We start from the raw sequence: 8,693 nt of genomic DNA, 5'->3' as shown, positions 1-8,693 counted from the left end.
CCCATCTCCCGAAATGCAGTGGTTTTCAGGCTTGGCTGCACTAGAGAACCCCCAGGGAAAGGAGAGACGTCTGTACCTCCCTCTCTCTCCCTCTCCCTCCGTATCTCCTTCTGGCTCTCTCCCTCTCCTTCTGGGGTGATGCCCGATGAGCTCAGATTCGCAGATGTTCCCCCCATCCCCTCTCTGTGCCTTGCGTGGGGCCTGGGCCTTCTCACTGTGGCCCGGGAACAGCCTCGACATTCAGACATCGGTTCCTGCAAGGACACTTGCGTTTGGTCCATACCGCATGTGGCTGCAGTCTGTGCTTCTCCCGTTTAGCATCTTCAGTAGATGGGGGCTGTGCATGAGCCCTTCATCTTCCCCGCAGACACCACTGGTGCTTGCTCGGCCTCGCGGGTGATGTCCACGGGGGACAGACCTGTGTCCCCACCTTCTTGGGCTGCAGACAGGCCACGTTGGTCCTGTGGTGACTGGGGGCTCCCAGGAGAACCCCACCGCAGACCCAGAGAGGTGGCCCCAGAGAAGGTGGCGTACGCCTGGGGCCAGGCCTCACCAGCCAACCACGGGGCACCTGCAGCAACAGGTCTCTCGCCGTCCAGGGGCTGGGTGTTCGGGCGCCGTGGGGATGAGCTGCTGTCTGCACGGCAGCCAAGTTTGTATTGTTGAGCCCGGGGAGGCCCCTGGGTGGCTCCTGGAGAGCCTGGTCACATTTCTTCCTGCCCTTGGCCTTAGAGCTCATCATGGTTCACGCCGTTTCTGGTTCCAAAAGGACCTGTGTTCATAAAGACCACATGTTAGGACAGCACCAAAGTGTCTAGAAATCCAGGCCAGGAGGAGGAGGGAGGGGGTTTGGCTGTGCCCGCCAGTGGCCTGAGAGCCCTCCCACCCACAGAGACCTGGCCCGGGGCCTGTGGGGAGGGCGTGGCCCACGGTCCCCAGCGCTGGCTGTCTCTGGGTTCCAGGAGAACTGTGCGATCCTCGGGGAGCTGGTAAGGCTGCAGGCTCAGAAGTCCCGCCTGCTGGGATTCAGCACGCGTGCCGACTCTGTGCTGGAGATGAACATGGCCAAGACCAGCCAGGTGGTGGCCACTTTCCTAGGTAACCCCGCCTCCCCGAGTCCCAGTGGGGACGGGGGTCAGGTGGACCTTGACTGGACGTGGTGCTGCCTGAGACCCCACTGTGTCAGCCCTTGGGGGTCGCCTTCCCCAACCCTTCATTCTGCCTCGAGGGGCGTGGGGTGGGGGGCGGCTGGGCGGCTGCCACAGGGACATAGCTGAGCCTCTCCCCTCCGCCCGCAGATGAGCTGGCCCAGAAGCTGAAGCCCCTCGGGGAGCAGGAGCGGCCCTGATCCTGGAGCTAAAGAAGGCTGAGTGCCAGAGGCGGGGCCTGCACTTTGACGGGCCCATCAACGTCTAGGACCTGCGCTACTACATGAACCAGGGGGAGGAGACGCGCTACCACGTGGACCAGTACCTGCTCAATGAGTCCTTCCCCATGCAGGTGGTCACGCGCGGGCGGCTGGGCATCTCCCAGGAGCTGCTGGGGCTGACCTTCGACCTGGAGGAAGGCGCCAACATGCGTCACGAAGATGAAGATGTGAGGCTCTACACGGTCCGGGACGTGGCCTCGGGCAAGGTCATCCATCAGCAAGTTCTACCTGGACCTCTACCCTCGGTGCATGCGTGGGGGAACCTGTCGGCCGTGGGCCGGGGCTCCTCTGTGGTAGCGGGGCCTCACCCGCGTCCCTCCCCAGGGAAGGGAAGTCCGGGCACATGGCCTGCTTTGGCCTGCAGCCGGGCTGCCTGCAGCAGGACGGGAGGCGCCAGATTGCCATCGCGGCCATGGTGGCCAACTTCACCAAGCCTACGCCCAACCCGCCCTCCCTGTTCCAGCATGATGAGCTGGAGACCTACTTCCATGAGTTCTGGCAAGCGATGCACCAGCTCCGCTCCCAGGAGGGTGCGGGCGAGGGGCTGAAGGCAGGGGGCGGGGAGGGCCCGGGCTCTCCCGTGGTCCTCAGGCAGGCCCTCGCCACGGGATTCTTCCGCTGATGTCACCCCGCACGAGGAGACGCTCTCGGTGTCAGTTTCCATCATCAAACCCCACGCACTGGGCGCGTAAACAACGGAAGTGGATGTCCTCGAGACTCTGGAGGCTGGAAGTCCCAGATCAAGGAGTCAGGACTGGTTCCCTGCATGTTAAATACAGGTATTCAAGAGTTGCCTTTAAAAAAGACAAAATAGAAGAAAGGAACGTTGCATGCAAGGCTGGTGAGTGATGAGTGATGAGAACCAGAGGTTAGGCTCTGGGGCCGGGAGCACCACGCCCTGTGAGGCCCTGGGGCTGCTGCCAGTCTCGGTGGAGGCTCAGCAAGTCCCAGTGACTTCCCAATGTGGGGGGGGTCCCCAGCTGAGCGTCTGGGCCCAGGACCCAGTGCTCGTTCAGTCTTCCTGCAGTCAGCCCTTCGTCCTGAGAGCGATGCTCTCACAGACTGCAACCGGAGCGCGTGGGGACACTTTACTGAGCTGTGCAGCCGTCACTACTGCCCTGTTCTAGAACATTTCCCTCACCCCAAAAAGGTCCCTCACGCCCTTAGTTATCATTCCCTCCCCTCCCCTGTCCCTGACAACCAGGAACCCACTCTGACTCTGTGGATCTACCTGTTCTGGACGTTTCCCCTCAGTGGGGTCACACCCTGTGTGTCCTTCTGTGTCTGACTTCTCTCGCTGAGCATCGTGTTCTCAGGGTGCATCCACGTGGCAGCGAGTGGCAGGGCTTCACAGCTTTGCGTGGCTGCGGGCCGGAAAAAAGACAAACGAAAAGAAGGGCACGTTGCCTGCGACTCTGGTGACAGCCGGGGATGAGAACCAGAGGGTAGGCTCTGGGGCCGGGAGCGCCGCGCCCTGTGAAGCCCTGGCGCTGCTGCCAGTCTCGGCGGGGCACGGGCAGCGCCGTCCCCCAGGAGCTGCTGGACAAGCTCATCAAGTCCCGGCTGGCCAACCCCCGTGCGGCCGGGCCGAGGGAAAGGAAAGGGGCTCCCGGACCGCCCGGCTGGAAAGCACGGCCTGGACACAGTGCCAGCGCCCCCGTCTCCTTCCTCCCGCCCTCCAGGCCTCTTCAACCTGCGCCAGATCGTCCTGGCCAAGGTGGACCAGGCCCTGCACATGCAGACGCCCTCGGACCCGGCCTAGGACAATGCCCGCCTCTGCCAGGAGATCCTCAGGGTCCCAGCCACGCCAGGTAGCCAAGCACACGCCGGGCCCACCTTAGCGGTCGGTTGGCGGCTACTGCCCAGGTCAAGAGGATCCTCTGGTGGTGTGTGAAGGGGGACCGACTGACGGGCTCTGGTCGAGGCCCGCTGACCTCTGGCCTCTTCCTGCCTGGGTTCCTGGGCTGGTCCCTCCAGCTGTGGCGCGCGGAGTCCGAGGGTGGGCTGGGCCTATCTGCACGTGCTTTCTGGAGAGCCTGGAAGAGGCAGGAGAGGGCTTCATACCCCGGACGGAACGCGTCGACGAGGTTTGCCCGTGCGTGTCGGTGCGGAGACGCAGTTCACTCCCTCGTGAGCGCTTTAACCCGCGCTCTCCCCGTGCTGGAGGGCGAGCCCTGACTCATCCCTCGGAGCCTCGGGCAGCTGTCCCTGTAAGAGGCTTAGGGGTGAACCCTCGTGAGCTTCAGCAGAAAGTCGGCAAAGATTGAATTGTGTCCCTCCACTGAGTTGCCAGCAAGGTCCCCGTTTTCTAGAAGTGTTGGGCCAATACTCCCTCTAGTGGCAGGGGACTCAGACAGGGCTGCTTTGAGGCCCCAAGCTCTGGGCTCTGGGGAAGGGGCACGGAGCGGCCAGGGGGCCGGGCAGGAGCCTCTCCGCGTGTGTCCCAGGGACCCACCTGCCTGCGACTTTCGGCCACCTGGCAGGAAGCTACGACGCCCAGTCCTATGGCTACCTGTGCAGCGAGGTGTACTCCGCGGACACGGTCCACACACTCGTTTCAAGCAGGAGGGCGTCCTGAGTGGCAAGGTGAGAGGCCGGCCTGCCGTGCAGACCAACACGGAGGTCCTTGGCCTGGGCCTAGATGCTTGTGCCGCCCGCCTGGGCCTGCCAGGCTCTGAGGGCCCTGCCCAGAACCCCCTGCTCCCCTGCCCTTTGTTGAGTCACAGCAGAGGTGGCCACACCCACACCCTCTGTGAAGGGGGTGCTCCACCCTCCTGCAGCCCCGCCCCCTCTCCTCAGGTTGCCATGGACTACAGAAGCTGCATTCTGAGGCCAGGGGGCTCCGAGGATGCCAAGGGCATGGTGAAGCTCTTCCTGGGTTGTGACCCCATGCAGGACACCTTCCTCCTGAGCAAAGGGCTGCAGGTTGAGGGCTGCAAGCCGCCGGCCTGCTGACGGCACGGGGTTTTGCCCCCCCAGGCGGGCCGGGTGCCTTAGCGCCCCGTCGGGGCGGGGGAGGGGCCGTGTGTCCTCCCAGCCCCCGAGTCCCCGGCGGCCGGCCTAGGCCAAAAGTCTCCACCTGGAAGTGTCTGGAAAGCCTGGCATCAAGGCTCCCCCTTGTTGCACTAATGCAATCCCTTCCTGGGGAGCTTTCCTGGTAACAAAACGGTTCTTTGAAAACGCAGCCATTAATAAAAAAGACTCTACTCCTGGTCTCTGCCTGCCGTCCCTTCCACCACAGGAGTGGCATGGGGGCCGTCACACTGGGGGGAGTTCTGACCTTGGTCGGGGATCAGCCCTGGGGCCGTGGTGACGCGTCTGGGTCACTGGGAGACGGCTGAGCTGTGGGGTGAGTTCAGACGGGGATGGTGCCCCGCACCCCGACCGGGCAGGCTCTCCAGTGAGGGGGTGTCAGTTTCCTGCCGGCCTCTCGCCCGTCACTGTTTGGCATCTCGGGGGCTGTGACTGGCTGGAGCTGGTTCTGGCGGTGGGCACAGCTGCGGGAAGCCCGGCTGTGGCTGTCCCTGTCCCCGTGTCCTGTCCTCCTGCTCACGGCCGGCCGGCTGGCTCCCTCTGGTCATCGGCAGCTGCTGAAGTCTGGACCACAGCAAGGGGCCGCCTTCCTGGGTCCTAGCAATTCTTCCCAAAGGCCTTAGGGATGTGTTTTGGTGGCAGTAGGAATTCAGAGAGGGTGCTGCACCACTGGAGCGGTAGGGTGGCTCTGGACCGTCCCGTGTGTCCTTCCCTGGCCTTTGAGCTCCTTGGGAGCCCTGCCTCCACAAAGGACGCCAGGCAGCGGAACGAGGGCGCGGGCGGCGCCCCGACCTTCTCCCCGTGGCCCAGGCGGGCAGGCCGTGCCACGCTCTGTCCTCCCCTCAGCCTGCCCGCCCGTTCTGTTGTTATTTTACCGAAGAGGACACAGACATTCAGAGAGGCTAGGGTCCATGCCTGAGGTCTCATATCCAGTAAGTGTCAGAGCCGGGGTTTGAACCCAGCCTGTCCCGGAGACCGCGCCCTTACCTCTACACAAACCACCTCCTGGTTCCCTTTATTAGCACAAGACTCATTTCCCTGACAAGCCCAGGCCCCATAAAGGCAACCCTGCCTCCCCCACGTGACCAGCCCTTGCCAACTACTTACCCCAGTGGCAGAGGGACGAGCCACACAGGGGACCCGCCCATCTTGGCCATGGGGACACAGACACCCACTCACACCCAGAAGGACCTCCTCTTTACCTTAGGCCACACGCCCATGCCGAAGGAGCTGCTGTCTGCCAGCTGGTGCAGGTACAGTTCTGTCCTGGAAACAGAGAAGGGACCAGAAGTAAGGGAGGACCCACCCACACCAGTGGCCTGGCAGGGCAGGTGGGCATCATGGCACGGGGCTCCACAGAGTGCCCCAGGTGGCCCCGGGGTCTGCCTCAGGCCCTGGCCCTGCCTCCCGAATATTCCTCACTTGCTGCCCTCAATGGGCCCTTCTTAAGTGAAGGCCTTCCAGAAGCTTCCTTACTCCTCAGTTACCCTGCTCTGAAAACTGGGAGTTTCCTCCCTAATCTGCCCTCTCTCCAAAGGGTAAGGTGCCCCTCTGGCCTTAGCCAAGAGGCTCAGGACAGGTTGGGCCTGCCCTTCAGACGGGGGTGGAAGGCAGGAGACAAATGATGGGGGACGCAGAGGCAAATTGAAAATTATCACCCCTCGCCTGGGGTGAGCACTCCCTGGAGCTTCACTAGATAGAACCTTACTCATTCGTTCAACAGATGAGGAAACCAAGGCTCAGAGACAGGGAGCCACATGTCCAAGAATTCCCAGGAGTCAGCGAGGGGCAGAGATGACTCCCTGGGCCACCTCCCCCAGAAGGCCCTCCCAGATGAGTCTTGTGGCTTCTCTGCTGTTCCACCTGGTGCCTCCTCGCCCTGAGCTACCTCAGGTGCACCCAAGGCTCTCACAGAGTTTAGGAGCTTCTGGAAGATTTGGGGTCTGCTGTTCCTTGCCCACCTCCCACGCTGCTGTCAGAACCTGTACCAAAATGTCACCGTCACAGCAGACACCCACCACCACCCCCCAGCGTGTATAAAGAGCCATATGTGAATTATCTCACTTAATCCTGTAAGGTCAGCAGTCAAGGTACTATTTCCACTTTACAGAGGAAGAAACGGAGGTTCAGAGCAGGTGACACCTGGCCAGGTTCACCCAGCCCAGGAGCAGTACCAGGCAGCAAGAATCAGAGGCCAGATTCCTAACCACTGGGCTCCACTGCCTCTCACCTCTGGGCAGAGGCAGGGCTGGGGCCCTGGAGAGCGGAGGCCCTTTGTCTCACTGCCCTCGGCTGTCCCTGCTCAGCCCAGTCGCTCACCTGAGAGCCAGGTCCAATCCGGATAGCATCTGGGAGAAAACCTCGAAATTGCCTTCCCCTTCCAGCTGCGGGGCCACGTGGCTCTTCTCCAACAGCATCGTCTGCCAGGGGAGAGGACAGGCGCCGGTCAGCACGAGGCCCCGCTAGGCTGCCCGCACACCCCCACCAACCCCCAGGCCCACTCTTCGAGGCAGCACCTCAGGCCCCAACTTGGCTGGACGCCTCCAAATCAAAACGTGCCAGGCCTTTGTCTCACTGATTCAGAGTCCACGCAGGCAATCAACGAATGCAACGGGCTCATTCCGATGAAGGAATCCAAGGGTACTAACAATTAACCCAGAGCCGCCCTCCAACACACTCTTATGCAACCGAAGCCCTTAATAACTTGACCCACATGGTGATGCACGGTAGACTTTCAGGGCCGGGACAGAAAGGGATTTATCGTGCACCAGCGAGTCTGGGTATTCTCCTAGCTCCACATACAAACAACCCTTCTAATAACCTAATCCTGTTTTCTGTTCAAACAGAATGTTGGTGGGGGCGGGGGGGGGGGGAAGGGGAGGAGCCAGGTGATTTCAGAGAGAGGAACAAACAGGCCATGTGCCTGTCACACACGGGCTGCCGCAGAAGGCCAGCGAGCGCCTGTTTAATTTCAGCTTACGCTTTTAAGACCCAGCTAATGAGCGGCTGAATTATGTATCTACTCATGAATATTTCATCCCTGTGATACTCCGAGGCACAGACGAGCTGGCCTGCTCCAGGAGGAGATGTCTGGGCACTGAGTGAGGTGGGGAGGAGCTGGCCTTGGCCTGGGGAGCGATGACCATTTAGACACATTCCAGGGTCCCAGCTGGAGGCGTGGGCCCTGCTGAGTGGGGCTGAGGCTACTGCAGCCCTAAAGAGCCCCCTCTCCCTCCCACCCAGAGGCCTCACCTGGAGCTGGGCGGCCGTGACTCGGCCTGTGGCGTTCAAGTCCAGTGACATCACCATGGAGCACCGGGTGGCATGGCGGCTGTGGCCGGTGAACACGGAGCCAAAGGCCCGGAGGACAGTGAAGGTGGCTCGAATCTTCTCCACTGGTGGGGCACAGACAGGGCATCACCCGTGGCCCAGGTGCTGCCACCCCCACCTCTCACAGGACCCCATTCTGGCCCCAGGCCCCAGCAGGGGCCCCTCCACTCCCCCAACTCAGCTCTAAGCCACACCTCTTCCGCTGCTGGGCTGGCCCTGTGCTGCAAGCAGGGGCGCGGGGTGAGCAAGAGTGAGCCCAGAAGGGGAGATACACACACCTAGGATTGGTACGATCTGAGTGACAAGGGCTGCCCTAGGGCCTCCTGGGCCTGGTGGAGTCTAGGAGGAGGGCAGAGCATTAACATTCTTGGACCTGCTCTCGGGGAACGCCCATCACAGCCAGCTCAAAAAGCCCAGCAGTCCCAAGCTTTTTAACATAACTATTTAACAAGCACCCACTATGTGCTAGGCACCTGGATACAGCCTAGCCTGACTCCCACTCCCCCAACACACACTTTCAGCAGATCTACATTCTGGGAGGGCCTCTCCTTGCTGTATCCCCAGCTCCTCACAGGGCTCTAACCTGGGCCAGGTGCAGAACAGGTGATCAATAAAGCATTGGAATAAGCCCAGTGGAGAAGCAGGATAGTACAATGGTTAAACAAGCTTGAATATGGCCTCTCCCCGTTGTTAGTCACCTGATTTGGAGCGAATAAATTAACCCCCCTGTGCCTCAGATACCCCATCTATAAGATGGGGGTAATAATAGTACTTACTTACCTCATGTGGTTGCCACAAAGACTAAAAGCTTTAATAATGTAAAGTGCTCAGAACATGCTCCAAATGTGGTGGTGTTAGTATTGTTTGTTATTATTAGAAAAGCAATACTGCCTGGGCCATA

General features: G+C 61.2%; 1 pseudogene across 1 annotated transcript; it reads left to right on the top strand.

The window, feature by feature from the left end:
• The first annotated feature begins 962 nt into the window (after positions 1-962).
• On the top strand, positions 963-4,015 carry LOC309622357 (thimet oligopeptidase-like; annotated as a pseudogene). Its single transcript has 6 exons — positions 963-1,098; positions 1,299-1,674; positions 1,754-1,949; positions 2,948-3,005; positions 3,112-3,240; positions 3,877-4,015. The product of its transcript is annotated as a thimet oligopeptidase-like (transcript).
• Positions 4,016-8,693: the final 4,678 nt, after the last annotated feature.

Source organism: Balaenoptera borealis (assembly GCF_965194805.1).
Source record: "Balaenoptera borealis genome assembly, contig: HAP1_SCAFFOLD_2251, whole genome shotgun sequence".
In the NCBI taxonomy this organism is placed as follows: Eukaryota; Metazoa; Chordata; class Mammalia; order Artiodactyla; family Balaenopteridae; genus Balaenoptera; species Balaenoptera borealis.
This window is presented reverse-complemented; position numbering and strand designations above follow the sequence as displayed.